Consider the following 20,432-nt stretch of genomic DNA (forward strand, 5'->3'; position numbering starts at 1 on the left):
GTGCTGCTGGGGTCCATTGGAAACGTACCCCCACCTTGGTGAGCTGGGTGATGGGTGCTACCAGGCCTGAAAAGTTCTTTATAAACTTTCTATAAAAATTGGCGAACCCAATAAACCTCTGAACTCCCTTCTTATCTGTGGGGGCAGGCCATTCCAAAATGGCCGAGATTTTCTGAGGGTCCATAGCGATCCCCATGGTGGAGATAATTAGACCTAAAAATGAGATACTTTCCTGCTCAAAACAGCATTTCTCGGCTTTAGCGTAGAGCCCATGCTGACGGAGTCATTCCAGCACGCTCCTGACATGTCCTCGATGCGCCTCCAGAAATGAGGAAAATATCAAAATGTTGTCTAGGTAGACGATCACAAAAATGTCAAGGAAATCTCTAAAAATGTAATTGATGAAGTTCTGGAAGGTGGCTAGCGCATTACACAACCCAAAAAGGCATAACTAGACACTCAAAATGCCCAAACCGAGTGTGAAAAGTCATTTTCCACTCGTCCCCCTCATGTATACGCACCAGGTTATAGGCACCCCTGAGATCAAGTTTAGAAAAAATCAACCTCTGAAACAACTCTGGGACCAAGGGAAGGGGGTAGCGGTTCTTGACCGTAATTTTATTGAGATCCCTATAGTCGACACAAGGTCTCAGGGATCGGTCCTTTTTTTCAACAAAAAAAATCCCTGCCCCGGCTGGTGATGTGGAAGGGCGGATAAATCCCTTTCGGAGGCTCTCATCAATGTATTCCTTCAGAGCCCCTAGCTCACGTTCTGACAGTGGGAAAATACGGCCGACAGGTAATTCAGAACCCGGGAGCAGATTAATGGGACAGTCATATGCCCGATGCGGGGAAGAACCTCTGCCCCCCGTGGACTAAACACATCAAGGAATTGATGATAGGCCACAGGTACAATTTGGGCCAACTCGGCATCAGGCCTCACAGCTAATAGGGTGGGTGTTTCCAGTGGCAACCTAGGTAAGCAATGTTCCTGGCAGTACAGTGAGGGAAACTGAATTGACCCGGTCTTCCAGTCAATGTGGGGGTCGTGAGCTCGTTGCCAGGGGAGCCCCAAAATAACTGGAAATGGGGGGATGCAATGGCATCCAAACGGAGAAGCTCCTGATGATGTCCTGCCACTGGGGTGTGCATAGGAGGGGTCTCCCGATCTACCGTCCCCGATTTTATTTGAGACCCATCGGCCAAGAAAATATTCAGGCCATGCTCTTTGGCGAGTAACGGTATCTGTTGCTGGTCAGCAAAACTGAGATCGACAAAGCAGCTACATGCCCCGGAGTCAATAATAGCCGTCACCTGTATGCTTCATCCGGGAAGCTGAAAAGACACAGGCACAGCCAAGTGCGTGGGGTAGCGGAAGAAATGGAAGAGAACTTACTGTATTTCTCAGGACAGGAGCGCACCATGTGGCCCGCTGCTCCGTAGTACAGACACAGATTGTTAGCTCGACATCTCTGTCGTTCCTCTGTAGAAAGGGAAGACCGCATCAGACCGAGCTGCATGGGCTCAGCCCCCTGTGACGACTCTGGACTCTGATTGCCGACACTGACCCTTGGCATGACTGGTACCCTTGGCAGCATCCATGAGGTTCTTGGCCCCTGGCTGGACATCTCCTGTCTTCTTTCCCGCAATCTGCGATTGATTTGGATGGCCCGGTCTATTAGGCCTTCCAAGGAATCAGGGACTCCTATTCTTGCCAACTCGTCTTTTAGCGGTTCTGATAATCCCAACCGGAATTGATGGCGTAAGGCTGCGTCATTCCAATGAGTGTCTCCACTCCAACGCCTGAACTCAGAAGCATAATCCTCCGCAGCCCGGCGTCCCTGTTGTAGGGAATAGAGGGCTGCCTCAGCCAAAGCAGCTCGATGCGGGTCCTCGTAAAGCTGTGCCATTGCCTTAAAGAAGGTGGCTACAGTGTTCAAATGTGGGTGGTGGGCCTCCATCAGGTGATAAGCCCATCCCTGGGGTTCACCCTGCAACAGGGATATAATAAATCCCACCTTCACCGATTCAGAAGAGAAGGTCCGGAGTTGCAGGTCAAAGTACAGCTGGCAGGAGTTCTGGAAAGCCCTGAATTTCCCTCGATCTCCATTGAACCGCTCAGGGGTTGGTACTCTTTGTTCTGGTGGAGGGATGGAAAATGCTGCTCCAGTGGAAGGCCCTGCTGAACCCGTGGCAGGAGGCGCCCCCACTGCGCTCGATATTGTGGGTGCTGGTGCGGCCAGGCTCTGAACCTGTCCCTCCAGGTGTTTGTATCCCTCTTCCAGTGTTTTTACGGCTCATGTGAGTGCCGCCAGATGTTGACACATTTCTTCCCAGGATGAGGGTCCTCCTCCAGACTCTTGTCATGGCTATGGTTCTGTTAGGTTCCTACCGGTGGTAGCCTCTAGCGTTCCACAGACCGGAATCCCCCAAGGCATGGAATCTAAGTCCCAACCTGCTTGTTCACCAGGGCCCCTGATGGTGGGGATGGATTTGAAGCAGGCCGAGACCAGGTCGCAGCCCCTGGGTTCGCCCTGCTGCGGTAGAAGCACCACTGGAGGTGTAAAGCAGGTGAGAGCCTGATGTGAGGAGGTAACAAGACCAGTGTCGGGCAGGCCGGGTCGGTAACAGTAGAGGCAGCATGGTACAAAATCAGTAGGCAGAAGGATAAACAGGTCACAAGCCGGGTTCTGTAGCAGGAGATCAGAACATGCAGGGTTAAGCAGGAAAATGGTCAGACAAGCCAGGGATCAGAACAGGAGACAGACAGCAAATCAGGGTCAGGCAGGGTCAGCAACAAGACAATCTACAATACAGGAACTCAGGATACAGGTAAGACCATACGGCAACTAGACACAGCCCTGACCTGTTTTAAATAGGGTGCCCTGATTGGTGTGAGGCGCGTGTCCGCGATCGCGAGTGCACATGTGCATGCGCCACTGCAATCGCGGGTGCCTAGGTCCCAATGCTCGCACGCTAGTGCGGCCGGGCACACCGCGCATGCGCCAAACCGTGCGCGTTTGCGGTCCCTGACTCCTATTGGCTGACTTCAACTTCATTCAGGCATCATGCAAGAATACATTGTCGCTGACCTGGTTGTAGCTCTCATTAATAAATGTCTCATCAATGAATGCTTGAGCTGGAGAGTGGCTGCCCAACTGAAGAAGTGGTGAAGGGACACCTGGATGTGAAATCCTCACTGGACCATATCAGGACACATGTCTTCTACATGAGAAGGGTACCCTGACAGAGGCACCCTGGCAAGACACCATGACCCCAGGTTGGTAGGGAAAATGCCTCTTCCCCAAAACTCTGGCCCACTGTTTGTGAGAGTCTTCTGGGGAAATCTTTAAGTGCCCCTTAAAAAAGGGGGCTCCAGATATCCTGCTCCTGCTACATGAATGAGTAGAGGTTCGTAGTATGCCCGATTACTCATTTATAACAAATAACACAGCGCAATGACATAATCCAAATAATAGCAAAAACACCAAAAATGGAGAATTATTCATGGCATCCAGCAAAGTAGTAGATCCTTCTGGCAAGCCAAAGAAAAATGTGCTGACCAGGGAGACTATGCTGCTCCCAACAGAATCTCGCAGCAAATTACATTTCTCAAACCAGAAGAAGAAAATAAACTAAGGGGCTCCCAGGTGACAATACTGACTAAATCGACCAAATTTCACTACTTCATTAATAAATCACATATTCCTGGCCACCTGTGTCCTAGAATCCAGTGCAGTGCCATGATATTGGTTGCCAAGATGCAGGCAGTTGCTTTGCAGCCACCTACATCCCAGCAACCAATGACATCAGTTGCTAGGATGCAGGTGGCCAGTCCACACAGCACCCTTGGTTGCTAGGATGGTGGTGGCTGCCAGCATTCTAGCCACCAAACTGGAAGCTGCCATTTAACAGCAGTAGAGACACTGCCACTAAATGAATGAGTTCTGGCTGCAGCAGAGATTTTATGGGTAGGTAACCATAATGGACGAACTGGCCGATACATCAACCTTGCAAAACTTAGAAAATGTGTAAAAGGAAGAGCAGGCTTTACAGATCTGACACACACAAGCCTGATGATGAAAAGCCCAAGAAGTACTCAATACTCTAGTGGAGTGAGCTATAAAATGGGGAAAGGAGGCACTTGATCACACAACTCATAGATCTGCAAAACAATCTGTTAAATCCACCTAGAACCTATCAAATCTACTTAGAAATAATGGATCTGGAAGATGGAGAACCTCTTTTTAGGACTTTCTAGAATAACAAAACAGGGAATCCATCTGTATAAAAAAGCATTGGCTGAGAGGTAAACCCCGACCGTCCCCACCACATCCAGACAATGGAGAGAGATCTGCTTGGGGTGAACTACAACTAGACACCGGGATGGTAATGCAATCTGTCTACGAAGGGGAAAAGCAGAGACCAGTTTGTGTAAAAAAGGAGATCCTTGGTCTCAAAACAACTTTTGTGACCTTTTAGATAAAGTGATGGCCACAAGCAAGGTCACCTTTGGGGATAACAATGTAACAAAAGAGTCTTAAAAAGGTTCAATATGTGGGTCTTGTAACACCATCAATACTAGCTTTACCTATCACAATTAAAGTAGGGCTAAATGGGGGGGCAACATGTGAAGTGTCACGATCGCGGCGCAGACCCCAGACCTTCTCACCAAACTTGTGACCGAAGGACCGGCCGATATAAAACCGCTATGTGACGTGCGTAACAATACCACGCCCAGCTGCACCCTGCACAACGATTTTCCAGCTAATGGACTACAATCTATGTACCTGCAACCTGAGCAATTGTTACTGGGTCAGGTTAATTACGCAATTAACCCCTTCACACTGCCACCACCTCCTTTTTATACAGAGAAAAAGGAAACTCGACAATCTCAGCAATAACACTATAATGATTGAAATAATTGTCTGCATAACACGGTCATAACACAGGCCTGTTATACAGAGGGTTAAACAAACAGTAGCGTCTCTTTAGAGGCAGGAAGTCATAAATTGCAATTAAGAGTTATAGAAACAGTTCAAACACTTTCAGAAGAAAGATTTATTACTAAAAGGGTCAAACAGGTGCAGTAAAATATTTACAGAGAAGATGTAACTAAGAGATATATATATATATATAAATATACAGAGCAATACAGCACAACAAACAGATAACAGAAAGAAGTTTAGGTAAGTAAGTGCTTGCCAAATAAATGCCTGGGGTTAAGCAGTTTCAATTCTGATGAGCTCAAAAGGATTTCTGGTCTTGCACTCAGTTGCGATGGTACAACAAGACTCTCGGTCAGCTCGATGGTACAGAGCCAACGTCCTCACTTGTCTAATTGCTCACACAAAAACTAACCGTTTCATTTCTACCCAAAAATCAATTGGTATCTTCTTACAACAGCAAGCTTATTGCCTTATTTGGGAAAAGGATGCCATAGACAGCCCCTTAGCAAGGTACACTGAACGCATTCCTGAGGGAGGGAGGAAATCGGAGGAGGGAGCCTGATTTGGAGTTAGAGAAAAATACCAAAATGCAGAGGTTTAGGAGCAAAATGAAGGACCGCGCCCCTCTCTGTGTGCATGATTGTGACATGAGGTACCTTGAATGAAAGTACATATTAGTGAATTGGTAGCTAGAGAATGTTAAAAAAAGGACAGACAGGGCAGACACGTGACCCTTGATAGTGCTAAGGGCTAAATATTGTTCTACCCCAAACGAAAGGAAATAATGCGGCCAGCTGAAGAGAGATATGAGGAAAAGAACAGACAATGAATATTCAATTTGCCAAGGGAGTTGGAAAGGTCTGCATTAAGACCACTCAGTAAATCGCAAAGATGACACCAAGGCTGCTAGTTCTGGCAGTGAAAGGGTGCGCTCGATAAAAACTCCCCAGCGACAAAATAATTTCTTAGTGGTTGAATAATTTTGGAGCTCTACGTCTAACTTTTTATATAACAAATAGATGAGGTCCCTTTTAATCATTCTGATTGTAGGGCTGAGGAGGTTATCCAAACCTTTAGGACTGATCTTCGAGCAACTAGTCCATGCAGATATCATCATTGCTCGGCCATCTGAAAGAGGAAAAGCACCTTTATCATGGCTGAAAAGACATAGGAGGAGTGCTTTAGGTACTTGTGTTCCTGTGATACTATACATATAATTAAAAACTTGGACCCAAAAACAGTTGTTGATGGACACGTCCAAAAACAATGAACCAGAGATGGCCAAGGCTGACCACACTGTGGGCAAGATGCTGCTTCGGCAGCTGTTTTAGTAGGGAGGAACGGTACAAAGGCTCTATGCATTCATTTAAATTGTGATTCCCTCCAGGATTCATTTATCGTAGGTGAGTGGTGTGATATCCTTCCAGAATCTTGAGCTCCAAATCAGGTTCCATGAAGTCCTTATTCCGACTGCGTAGCAGAACATTGCGCCAACGGGAATGGAGGCTCATAGTTAGTTGCCGATAAACTATGACAATGGAATAGGTCTGTTCCTTTATTGGGCGATCAGAGAGGTTTTGAAAAGCTTGGATTTCTCTGGGTAGCACGACTTGGCATAGGCTATTACTTGATAGTAATACGGTAAATGGAAAGGCGGTTGATGGAATTCGGTGGCTACATCCCTAAATGGTCTGAATGTGGGTGGGTTTATATTAACCACTTGACAACCTGGCTATAGCCAAATGACAGCTACAACGCAATTGTCCAGTTCTGGGAAGGCGTTATATGACGTCCTCCCAGAACGCGCCCACAGCGATCTCTGTGATCGCTGTGTTCTGTGGACACAGCTGATCACATGATGTGGTAAAAGGCCAATCACAGTTGCCTTTTATCATGTTATCAGCTGTGTCCAATGGCACAGCAGATCACCGGGTAAATGCAGAGGAAAGTACTGCCTAGAACCGGCAATTGTCAGAAAAGAGATTGGCAGTGATCATCAGGGCACGGATGATCAGTGCCCAGCAGTGCCACCCACAAGTGCCAAGCAGTGCCACCCACCAGTGCCCACAAGTGCCAAGCAGTGCCACCCATCAGTGCCCAGTAGTGCCACCTACAAGTGCCACCCACCAGTGCCACCTACCAGTGCCGCCTATGCATGCTACCTTATCAGTGCTGCCTATGCATGATACCTCATCAGTGCCGCCTATGCATGCCCATTAGTGCTGCCCATCAGTGCAACCTCATCAATGCACATCCGTGAAGGAGAAAAATTACCTGTTTGCTAAATTTTATAATAGGAACCAAGAAAAGCTTTTTTTTGTTTATAGAGCAAAAAATAGAAAAAAAACTCAGTGGTGATTAAATACCACCAAAAGAAAGCTCTATTTTTGTGAAAAAAAAGATAAAAATTTCATATGTGTACAGTGTTGCATGACCGTTTAATGTTCATTCAAAGTGTGACAGTGCTGAAAGCTGAAAATTGGCCTGGACAGGAAGGTGGGGACTGAAACTGGTAGGCAATGGGTTAAATAGAGAAGCTACTCGTAGCAGTTCATTGGTGCGCCATGTTGCATAGGCCGCATACTGTCTACTTGGAAGAAACATTGGGTTGTTGTGAATTGGCAGACAATTGGAAACCCATGGAGAGAGCTGTAATTGTTTCCATACCTCCCGTCATGTCAAAAGAGTATCCCGGAGCAGAATATTATGTTGGAATTGTGTCGGGAGGGATCGAAGCTTACTGTGCAGAATGACTCTACAGATCATACGGGTAAACCAGTGCATTCTCCAGCACATAATTTGTATACACCGAGGTCTGGGATATCCAGTCTACAGCATTGTCAAGGTCCTACCTTTCCTCAGGGCTTGTGCTGCTCCATGTGCTGGCATCCATCTTAGGTGTCTGCAAAGCATTGTGGGATCCTTTATGCTTTCAGCCCACTGCGGCTCCTCCCCCAGGAGGTGGCAGCTTATCACATATAAGTCTGCTGTTTGTAGCTGTCCATTGCATTCGTGTCCTGTCTGTTGCACAGCAGCAAGCTCCTGTTTAGTTTCTCATTGCTCTCCTGGATAACGACTCGGCTTTGGCAAGACTCCTTCCTGGCTTCTGACCCCGGCTCTAGCGACCATCCTTCCCGGCTTCTGACCTCAGCTCTGGCGACCATCCTTCCTGGCTTCTGACCCCGGCTCTAGTGACCATCCTTCTTGGCTTCTGACCTCAGCTCCGACGACCATCCTTCCTGATTTCTGACCCCGGCTCTGGCGACCATCCTTCTTGGCTTCTGACCTCAGCTCCGACGACCATCCTTCCTGATTTCTGACCCAGGCTCTGGTGACCATCCTTCTTGGCTTCTGACCTCAGCTCCGACGACCATCCTTCTTGGCTTCTGACCTCAGCTCCGACGACCATCCTTCCTGATTTCTGACCCAGGCTCTGGTGACCATCCTTCCCGGCTTCTGACCTCGGCTCTGGCGACCATCCTTCCCGGCTTCTGACCTCGGCTCTGGCGACCATCCTTCCCGGCTTCTGACCCCGGCTCTGGTGACCATCCTTCCCGGCTTCTGACCTCGGCTCTGGCGACCATCCTTCCCGGCTTCTGACCTCGGCTCTGGCGACCATCCTTCCTGGCTTCTGACCCCGGCTCTGGTGACCATCCTTCCCGGCTTCTGACCTCAGCTCTGGCGACCATCCTTCCCGGCTTCTGACCTCAGCTCTGGCGATCATCCTTCCTGGCTTCTGACCCCGGCTCTGGTGACCATCCTTCCCGGCTTCTGACCCCGGCTCTGGCGACCATCCTTCCTGGCTTCTGACCTCGGCTCTGGCGACCATCCTTCCTGGCTTCTGACCTCGGCTCTGGCGACCATCCTTCCTGGCTTCTGACCCTGGCTCTGGTGACCATCCTTCCCGGCTTCTGACCTCGGCTCTGGCGACCATCCTTCCCGGCTTCTGACCTCGGCTCTGGCGACCATCCTTCCTGGCTTCTGACCCCGGCTCTGGTGACCATCCTTCCCGGCTTCTGACCTCAGCTCTGGCGACCATCCTTCCCGGCTTCTGACCTCAGCTCTGGCGATCATCCTTCCTGGCTTCTGACCCCGGCTCTGGTGACCATCCTTCCCGGCTTCTGACCCCGGCTCTGGCGACCATCCTTCCTGGCTTCTGACCTCGGCTCTGGCGACCATCCTTCCTGGCTTCTGACCTCGGCTCTGGCGACCATCCTTCCTGGCTTCTGACCCTGGCTCTGGCGACCATTCTTCCTGGCTTCTGACCCCGGCTCTGGAGACCATCCTTCTTTGCTACTGTTCTACCAAGTCATCCGCTGTTGCTGTTGGACTTGCATAGACTCTGTCTTGTTTTTGTATAATAAACCTACCTTTAATTGCACCTCCTTGTGTGTCTGGCTCCTCGCTCCCTGACAAACATATCCAAGTATAAATGCTAAATGATAAGCTCTGATATCAGGCAAACTAACTCCGCCATCACTATTGGGAGATAGAGCTTCATAAAAGCAATTTGGGAGTTTTTGTTACACCAAAGGAAAGACACAAAGGATCTACGGAGCGTTTTAACATCTTTGTGTTATAAAAAGAAGAGGTATGATCTGTAAGGGGTAAAGTAATTGAGGGAAGCTGACCTGTCAGGGATCCCGGTCTTCGCCGCGGCGCGCGAATCTACGCATGCGCGGATCTCCCAGGCACATCAACATGCGGGCATTAGGACCTGGGCGTCCACGGTGGCAATTGCGGCCACGCATGCGTGCACGCGGGCCTGGCACCCGGTGCAGGGCGCGCTATTTAAACTGGCCAGGCAATGTCCTCATTGCCGCAAGGTCTTGTTCCTGTTTTTGTAAGTGCGTTCCTTGTTGCCGACCCTGCCTGTTCTGATCTATGCTGACCTTCTCCTGCTCTGACCCCCGGCTCGTCCCTGACCATTCCTCTGCCTGACGTTACTATTATTTGGACCCTCTGTTACTGAACCCGGAGTGTGACCTGACTACTCTTTGTCTGCTGCTTAGTACCGCACCTGTCCCCACTGTTACCGACCCGGCTAGTCTGACCATGCTCACTCCTGGCAGTCATCCATCCATCCCGCTCGGACCTGGACCTGTCAGCCCCTTCACAGCAGGCTCATCCCGGGCACATACCCTCAGCGGGACCCCTCTACCATAGTTGGGTGCACCCAGGGGTCGCGACCTGGTTCCAGTCTTGCACCAAGTCCATCCCAACCATCAGGGGCTCTGGTGAAAAGGCAGACTGGGACTTAGACTCCGCGTCCTGGGGAATCCCGTTCTGTGGACCACTAGAGATCCCGTTGGGCGGAGCCTGACATGACCATTTTTATTAGGTGACATCTCTCAAAGAATGAAAGCGGTAAAGATGTCCAAGCCTCTAGCTCCTTTACGGGGAGCATGTAAATAATAGAGGGAGGAAGGCTCTCTACCCACTTGAATACCCAGGTAAACGGTTTGTGAGCTACGGCAAACGGGGATGAAGAAATCCAGTTACCCGAATCATAACCAGTGAAAGGTAAAACCTCGCTTTTGTCATAATTCACCCTCGAACCTGAACATAACCAAAATTGCTCCAGGATCGTTTTTGGATTGTTAATAAATCTGATTGAGGGCTTGAGGTGAACACAATCATGTCGTCTGCAAAAAAGCGCCATTCTGAGCTCCTGACTCCCTATTGGTATGCCATGTAAGGAGGTAGATTGCAATAGATAACGAGACAGAGGTTCCAACGCCAAAACTGAAAAAAAGAGGAGAGAGTGGACATCCTTGTCTCGTACGTTTATGAAGGAAGATTGGGGATGAAAGAATCCGAGCTGAGGGCTTTAAATACATATTTTGCAAGACGTAAAGAATACATTCCGTGAAACCAAACTTTTTCAGGACCTAAAAGAGCCATTGAAGGTTCACATTGTTGAAGGCCTTCTCGGTGTCTAACGTAATAATTACTGCATCTGCTTCAGCATACTCGAGGTCAGCAAGCACTTTGTGTATATTAGTTGGCGCCAAGCATGCCTCGACAAAACCCACCTGAGTGGGATGGATGAGGGATGGAAGGATGTCAGCTAATCGGTTAGCAATGATTTTCGAGAGTAGCTTAGCGTCAGTATTTAATAAAGATATGGGTCCATATGACCCAGGCATTATCGGGTCCTTGCCTTTTTTTGCAAGAAGATGAATGTAAGCTTGAGTGCCAGTAGGTAAATATGCACCACCATTCCACAATGCATTATATACCGAGAGAAGGATCAGAAGAACAGTGTCATAGGTTGCCTTGTAGAACTCTGCTCTATAGCCATCTAGGCCGGGGGGCCTTGCCGTTTGCAGGGTGTTTAACCGTTTCAATACCGGGCAATTTTACACCTTCCTGCCCGGGCCATTTTTCAGGTTTCAGCGCTCTCACACTTTGAATGACAATTGCGCGGTCATACAACATTGTACCCAAACTAAAATTTTATCATTTTCTTCACACAGCTAGAGCTTTCTTTTGGTGGTATTTAATCACTGCTGGGGTTTTTATTTTTTGCTAAATTAACAAAAAAAGACCAAAAATTTTGAAAAAAAAACACATTTTTCTTTGATTCTGTTATAAAAGTTTACAAATAAATAATTGTTCTTCATAAATGTAGGCCGAGATGTATTCTGCTACATGTCTTTGGTGAAAATAACCCAAATTAGGATGTATTATTTAGTTTGTAGGAAAGTTATAGAGTTCACAAACTATGGTATAGATCTGAATATTGATCAATCCTGAAGTACTGACAGCCAATCTAATTTCTTGAGGTACAAGAATGTCAGGACAGGACAGATATCCCCCAAATGTCAGGACAGTGCAGATATCCCCCAAATGTCAGGACGGTACAGATATCCCCCAAATATCAGGACGGTACAGATATCCCCCAAATGTCAGGACGGTACAGATATCCCCCAAATGTCAGGACGGTACAGATATCCCCCAAATGTCAGGACGGTACAGATATCCCCCAAATGTCAGGACAGTACAGATATCCCCCAAATGTCAGGACGGTACAGATATCCCCCAAATGTCAGGACAGGACAGATATCCCCCAAATGTCAGGACAGTACAGATATCCCCCAAATGTCAGGACAGTATAGATATCCCCCAAATGACCCCTTTCTGCAGAGTAGACAGTCCGACGTACTTCATAAGAGGCATGGCGAGTTTTTTGAAGTTGTATTTTTTTTGTCATAATTTTTCAGAAAAAGAAAAAAATGAAAAATATTATTTTCACTATTTTTTTCTTTACATACTGTCACCAGTGCAGTACAGCGTCATCATATGGCACTGGCACGGTGGTGAACAGGGACACTGACTGGTCACAGTGTGAAAAAAAAAAAATATATATATATATATATTTTTTTTTATTACATTTTTTTTTAGTTTTTTTAAGATTTTATTTTCATATTTTACTATGACCAAAGTAGTACAATGTTACCATAGTAACATTGTACTACTTTGGGGAAGTGATCAGTATTTTTTTTTTTTTTGCACAATTTGCTTATAGCAAAGAATTACTTTGCTATAAGCAAGCATTTACCTGAATGACATCGATTCATTCAGGTTTTTTTTTTTTTTTTTGTGCTTAGCTGTGATTTGGCCACAGCTAATCACATGACATGTGCATGTGACCTGCTGTGACCATTCACAGCTAGGCACTAGTATACAATGGATGGCATGAATGAAGCCATCCATTGTATACAACTGTCATGTGACCTGCTGTGATTGGTCACAGCAGGTCACATGGTACCGGCAACGGGGCCGATACTCAGATCTGTCATCAGCCGTGTCCGAGGTATACAGCCGGTGACAGATCGCACCGCTGCGCGGCTCTGCAACCGCACGAACTGCGTACACCCTGGAAAGGTAATGCATTTTTGCGGCCGCCAAACGGCTATAGGCCGGGCGTCAAATGGTTAATGGTTCAAAGTATTTCCTCTTGATTGATACGGGCATTTAAATTTGATATAGATACAGAAGACAAGGTAGGAAGTTATATCGGATCCACAAAGGATGTAGCAGAAACCTGATCAATATGGTTCTGTGAGTATAGATTCTCCTAAAATGTTTCAAGTAGTTTAAGTATGTTCTGTGGAGAGTAGTGTGTGGTCCCCTGATCAGGGGCGGACTGACCATTTGGAAACTCGGGCACTGCCCAAGGGCCTGGGGTCAGTAGGGGGAACCATGAGATGCCCCTGGTACCTTTTTCATAGGCTTTTTTGAGTTTGGGCAAGGCCACAGGGGCCCCATGATCCCCTATTGCCCGGGGGCCCCATGAGTTGTCAGTCTGCCCCTGCCCCTGATCATCTTTAGTGAAGATGTGGGAAGGTGTAGGAGGGCCTTTAGTCAAACATACTAGAAGTTTCCTGGTTTTCTTTCCACATTTGTGGAGTTGCAGCTCGAAAGAAGAGCGTTTACATTGTTCCTGTTCTGCCAAAAGATCGAACTCTTGCTTTGCTACTCGCTATTCCGACTTACGAGCTAGAGTTGGGGGATGAAGAAAGCCGTAAGCGCACCGCCCACAATGCTTTGCAATCATAGACATAAGCTATGAGTTTACTGCGGACAAAGGCCTTTCCTGCCTCTCAATATAGATTTGGATCATGGGTGTGCTCTGCATTATTGGATTCACATTCCCACCAGGCCGAACATAGGAAATGTAAAAATCTTCCTTTTTGGCTGAGATAGGCAGGAAATCTCCACAGTAAAGTACCTGTGGGAGGTGTAGAATCTAGAAGAGTCAGGGAGGTAGGGCTATGATCTGATATAAACAGTCCCATGAATGGAGACATCACGGATATTTGGTAGGATAGGCGTTGTGTAGAAAAAGTAGTCTAGTCTGATGAAGGAGTCTTGGGAAGGGGAGTAAAAAGTACATTCCCCCATCTACTGGATGGGTCAGTCACCATACATCCACCATACTAAGTATCAAGATCATGTGGGAGAGAGGGGGAGGGTCAGTATGCTGAGAAGGATGGCGATGGAACTTCCAATCCTCACCTAAATGGGCTACAGAATTAAAATTCCCACCAACTATATGAAGTGATTGAAGGTTCTGCAAAATCCAAGAAGGTATTTCTAGGAATCTTCCAGGACGGCACACCTGAGATATGAGGGGCACCTCCCTACAGGAGACACAATCAATTTACAGCTGTTATAAGTCCTCTCCCTTCCCCTTCAGTTTGTAATAAAGTAATTACCAAAACCGGTCCATAAGAGGAATCATTATACGTAGGCACTCACCAATTACTACTTTTAGGGGTTTCTTCCCCTTTCTTACTAGGGTGGGAAGTAGGCCTGCCGTCCTGAAATGTTCATAGAAATGCCGTTACCGGTATGTCTAACAGTTGTTTTTCTCCTATCACCTTCTAGGACAGCACACCAGAGAGGCCTACTTTAGGGTGGGACCACTGCCTGCAGGACCTTCCTGCCAAATACCAGGTCCTCTCCAGGAACCCAAACTTTCCCAAAAGAAAGAAAGGGAAGGACATGGCCATGAAATTTAGGGGTGGCTAGCAGAAAGCCTCTTTCTTCCTCTCTCTTCCTTGTATGGTCAATGGGACCACAGAGAGATAGAGACCTGTACAGTCTGCTGCTGCTGCGGAAGACAATCCCGTGTCCGGATCTCTGATGTATATCCAGGGCAACCTGTGAGAGACACTTGGCCTGCAGGTTAGTTCAGTCCTCCCCAGCGGAGCCTTTCTCCCAAGGCAGAAAATAAGATGGACATAGCAGTGCCTTCCAAACCTGTAAACATATAGGGCAAAGAAAGACTACAGAAGAAGTATTGCCAATTGGACGAGAATGCAAAAAACCAAAGCATAAACGAATATACAGAACTGAAACAACATGGGCTTCACTAATTTTCACATGGGTGCCAAATGGTCTTCCAAGCTCCCAACAAGCCCGATAAATGGTAAGGTCAGAGAAAAGCAGGCACAGAAGCTCAGGATGGAACATTTCCCAAAAGAACCAGAGTTTGAAGTGCTGCGTCTCTCTGTCCCAGCATATATTAACAAAGCATTGTGATGAGGACCATAGGCCATCGTATTCCACCATGCCAGGTCTGATCCACCTGTAATACAAGAAGACTCCGTCTCCTGGCAGAGAGGATTAGTTAGAGCCCAAACCACCCTTGAAAACTGGTAACAAGAGAGCCATCATGTTGAAAATTTCTATACCTCTTCCTAATGGACCTTGAAGGTAGTGATGAAGAAAACAAAAAGCAGTCAGCTATAGAGAGATCAAGTTAGGATGCCATCAGGAGTATCCTGAGTAGAGTGCGCTCCACATCGAGCGGTCTCGAAGGCGTCCTTTCAAGGTCTGCTCTGTGATTTACGGGAAAGAGATGCCTTTCGGGCAGGTGAATGATCCACAGGCATAGATAGTTTAGCAGATTGTAGAAACCTATCAGCTTCTGCAGGTGAAGGGAAGGTGTGATGTTCCCCGTCCTGAGTAGTCAGATGGAGAACAGCGGGGTAGGCAAGTGTGACCTTCACATGGTTATGGAATAACGTAGAGCAGATGGGAGTGAAGGCTGTTTTCGTGATACTTCCTGTGAATGGTCAGCAAACATCAGCAACACAGCTGGTTGGCAGTGGTAGCGAGACACAGGGATGATGAATTTATATCGCCCGACTCCCGGGATATGTAGTTCCGGGCGCCAGGCAGGTAGGTTTTTTCTGTACCATTAGCCCTGCTGCAGGGAATCAGCGGGCACACCTGTCAGGTGGAAGCATTCAATGGCTTCCAAACAGTGCCAGCCCCCCCCATGTGAGGTCTCTCAGGCCCACAGATGGGCAAGATGGGACCGATTCACCACCGTTGGCTCCCCTTCTTGTCCTGACCAGGAAAGGACGTTATGATGTCACTTCCTGGTCCCCATTGACAGGTCCATGGGCAGGAAAGAATGTAATGCAACCATTGGTCCCTCCACACACGTCAGGGTGCTGGGTGTAATCCTAGACTCTGACCTCTCCTTCCGGCCACACATCCAATCACTGGCTAAATCCTGCCGCCTCAACCTCCGCAACATTTCCAAACTCCGCCCCTTCCTGATCAATGACACCACAAACAACTGATCCACGCCTTGGTCATCTCCCGCCTCGATTACTGCAACTCCCTCCTCACTGGTCTCCCGTTACACAGGCCACACCCCTTTCAGTCTGTTATGAATGCTGTTGCTAGAGCCTTCCACCTTACCAACCAATCAGTGACTGCTGCCCCTCTCTGCCAATCCCTCCACTGACCTCCGCTCAGTGTCCTCCACCCCTCTCTGCCAATCCCTCCACTGGCCTCCACTAAGTGTCCTCCACCCCTCTGCCAATCCCCTCACTGACCTCCGCTCAGTGTCCTCCACCCCTCTCTGCCAATCCCCTCACTGACCTCCGCTCAGTGTCCTCCATCCCTCTCTGCCAATCCCTCCACTGGCCTCCGCTCAGTGTCCTCCACCCCTCTCTGCCAATCCCTTCACTGACCTCCATCCCTCTCTGCCAATCCCTTCATTGACCTCCGCTCAGTGTCCTCCACCCCTCTCTGCCAATCCCCTCACTGACCTCCGCTCAGTGTCCTCCACCCCTCTCTGCCAATCCCTTCACTGACCTCCGCTCAGTGTCCTTCACCCCTCTGTGCCAATTCCTCCACTGGCCTCCACTCAGTGCCAATCCCTTCATTGACCTCCACTCAGTGTCCTGCACCCCTCTCTGCCAATCCCTTCACTGACCTGCGCTCAGTGTCCTCCACCCCTCTCTGCCAATCCCTTCACTGTCCTCCGCTCAGTGTCCTCCACCCTCTCTGCCAATCCCTTCACTGACCTCCACTCAGTGTCCTCCACCTCTCTCTGCCAATCCCCTCACTGACCTCCGCTCAGTGTCCTCCTCCCCTCTCTGCCAATTCCTCCACTGGCGTCCGCTCAGTGTCCTCCACCCTCTCTGCCAATCCCTCCACTGATCTCCGCTCAGTGTCCTCCACCCCTCTCTGCCAAACCCTCCACTGACCTCCGCTCAGTGTCCTCCACCCCTCTCTGCCAATCCCTTCACTGGCCTCCATTCAGTGTCCTCCACCCCTCTCTGCCAATCCCTTCACTGGCCTCCATTCAGTGTCCTCCACCCCTCTCTGCCAATCCCTTCACTGGCCTCCATTCAGTGTCCTCCACCCCTCTCTGCCAATCCCTCCACTGACCTCCGCTCAGTGTCCTCCACCCCTCTCTGCAATCCCTCCACTGACCTCCGCTCAGTGTCCTCCACCCCTCTCTGCCAATCCCTCCACTGACCTCCGCTCAGTGTCCTCCACCCCTCTTTGCCAATCCCTCCACTGACCTCCGCTCATTGTCCTCCACCCCTCTCTGCCAATCCCTCCACTGACCTCCACTCAGTGTCCTCCACCCCTCTCTGCAATCCCTCCACTGACCTCCGCTCAGTGTCCTCCACCCCTCTCTGCCAATCCCTTCACTGACCTCCGCTCAGTGTCCTCAACCCCTCTCTGCCAATCCCTTCACTGACCTCCGCTCAGTGTCCTCCACCCCTCTCTGCCAATCCCTTCACTGTCCTCCGCTCAGTGTCCTCCACCCTCTCTGCCAATCCATTCACTGACCTCCGCTCAGTGTCCTCCCTGCCAATCCCTTCACTGACCTCCACTCAGTGTCCTCCACCCCTCTCCGCCAATCCCTCCACTGACCTCCGCTCAGTGTCCTCCACCCCTCTCTGCCAATCCCCCCACTGATCTCCGCTCATTGTCCTCCACCCCTCTCTGCCAATCCCTTCACTGACCTCCGCTCACTGTCCTCCACCTCTCTCTGCCAATCCCCTCACTGACCTCCGCTCAGCGTCCTCCACCCCTCTCTGCCATTCCACTAACCCAACGTATAAAATTCAGAATACTAACCACACCTTACAAAGCCACCCACAACACTGCCCCGGCTACATCACCAACCTCATCCGCAGATATTGCCCAAATCACCCACTCCGCTCTCCCCAAGGCATCTTCCTCTCTGGTTCGCTCGTCACTTCCTCCCTCGCTCACCTCCAGAGCCTCTCCCATTCTCTGGAACTCCCTACAGCAGTATGTCCGGTCAGCCCTCACCCTGTTTGCCTTTAGGTGATCTTTGAAAACTCACTTATTCAGGGAAGCCCACCCCACCCCCACCTAAGAACTGTACTTGGGTCACCTCCACCAGACCATCCCCCGCAGCCATCACCTTCTGTACCACCTCCCTCTGCCTCTAGATTGTAAGCTCCACGGGCCGGGCCCTCCTATCCCTTCTGTACTGAAATGTATTGTAATTGTACCGCCCCCCTTATATTGTACAGACTGTTGGCGCCATATCCATCCTGTATAATAATAACAACATGGTGGGAGATCGACCTGAATGTCCTTCCTAGGAGGGAATACCGGGGCCATTCTGAGGCCCATTTAATGGCCAGAAATGAGGAGGAAACCAACACTGAGAAGTAGATGCTGAGATATATATATATACATGTATACACGCAGATCGTCTATAGCAGGGACAGGAGCCGGGACCAGGAATAGGAGATCCACCTGACTTACCCGTGTGCTCTGACATGGAGAAGATCCCATGCTGGCCCTATGGTGGCCGTGTGTTCAGGATGGAGACCGACAATCACAGGATCTAAAATGGCTGAGAGGAGGAAAGTGTTCCCGGGACAGGAAGTGACACAGACAGGAAGTGACACAAACAGAAAGTGATCCTGACAGGAAGTGACACCGGACTGATGATACAGAGGCTGCAGTATGGAGAGCAGACACTAGATGGTGCTGGTCCAATTAGATAAACAATATAAAAACAAAAAGGGGTAAAAAAAAAAGAGAAAAAAGGGGAAAAATGTATTTTTTAAAAAAAGCAAAAGATGAGAAGAAGTGTGAAAAAAGGACAAAGCACAAACCCAGCTGGGACTCCATGCTGTACGCGCGGAACTGTTGGGGAACCAAAACAGTAAAACGATATAAATGAAAATAACAAAGAATATAAATCAGACGTCAGAGCGGTGAGCGGGTTGTTGCCATTAGTGACGAGGTCTGTGACTGGAGCTACCAACTTCCCCAGGTCAGTACCCGACAGTATGTTAACAGCATCTGCTCCGCCCACTTCTCTCACTTTGTTTCTGGATCCTTGAGGCAAAGCAACACAAGCTGTAGGTAGCACAGAAGTGACTCCTCCAACCCCACCCCTGTGATAACCTTTGTGACCACATCCTCACATCTCCCTGATCCTGGAAGAGCTAGGACATCCTCAGGTCCCGTATCTCAGAGTCCAACTAAAATATTGTTAACTGTTGTAACTGGCTGCTTGCTATTCACAGGGCCTCATTCATTGGTGGGATCTGCTCTGCCCACTTCTGTCACATGACTTTCAGATTCTCGGATCAAAGAAACACAAGCCATAGGCACAGCAGGGATAGCTCCTCCGCCCCGTGTGACAACCATGGCTTCCAGTAGGATCACATCACAGCTCAACTAGCCTACTCCAACATTTATGTTACACCCCTCCCCCAATCTGAGCTACAAGAATATGGAGGACACCCCTCCTTCTCTCTGAGCTACAAGAACATGGAGGATACTACTCCCCCTCACTGAGCTACAAGAACATGGAGGACATAACCTCCTCCTCTCTGAGCTACAAGAACATGGAGGACACTCCTCCCCCTCTCTGAGCTACAAAAACATGGAGAACACCCCTCCCCCTCACTGAGCTACAAGAACATGGAGGACACTCCTCCCCCTCACTGAGCTACAAGAACATGGAGGACATACCCTCCCCCTCTCTGAGCTACAAGAACATGGAGGACACCCCTCCCCCTCTCTGAGCTACAAGAAAATGGAGGACATACCCTCCTCCTCCCTGAACTACAAAAACACGGAGGACACCCCTACCCCTCTCTGAGCTACAAGAACGGACACAGACAAGAAGCTGAATGATACACTTCTGAAGAGATCAGGGAAGAAGGGGGGCCATAGAGGGGGGTACAGGAGGGACACTGGGGTGGGAGGAAATGAACCTCGGGGGGGGGCAATGTGGTGTCATTATGGGGAGAGGGGCAGTACAGGGAAGATCAGCTGATGGAGCACTTTTCACACAAGATGTCCCGAGAGAGAAACATTATAATCCCCCATACAGTGAAGGAAATGCGTATCTGCCACTGAACATCTGAATGATGCAGAGGAGGACTGGTGGGAAGTGTTGTGGTCAGATGAGACCAAAATCCAGCTCTTTGGCATCAACTCAACTCGCTGTGTTTGGAGGAGGAGGAATGTTGCCTATGACCCCAAGAACACCATCCCAACTGTGAAACATGGTGGTGGAAACATCCTGCTTTGGGGGTGTTTTTCTGCTAAGGGGACAGGACAACTGCACCGCATCAAAGGGATGATGGACAGGGCAATGTACCATCAAATCTTGGGTGAGAACCTTCTTCCTTCAGCCAGGGCATTGAAAATGGGTGG

The 20,432-nt window shown here is 49.1% G+C and overlaps 1 pseudogene across 1 annotated transcript in view; it reads right to left on the reverse strand.

Moving 5' to 3' along the window:
* LOC149451026 (uncharacterized) overlaps positions 1–18,630 on the reverse strand; it is a 93,060-nt pseudogene extending 74,430 nt beyond the window's left edge. The window contains exon 1 of the transcript XR_016315167.1: positions 18,519–18,630. The product of XR_016315167.1 is annotated as an uncharacterized LOC149451026 (transcript). The remainder of the gene's footprint in view (positions 1–18,518) is intronic.
* Between the last annotated feature and the right edge of the window lie 1,802 nt (positions 18,631–20,432).

This window comes from Staurois parvus, unplaced genomic scaffold (assembly GCF_062004578.1).
Source record: "Staurois parvus isolate SC_StPar_1 unplaced genomic scaffold, SC_StPar_1.0 ptg000551l, whole genome shotgun sequence".
Classification (NCBI taxonomy): domain Eukaryota; kingdom Metazoa; phylum Chordata; class Amphibia; order Anura; family Ranidae; genus Staurois; species Staurois parvus.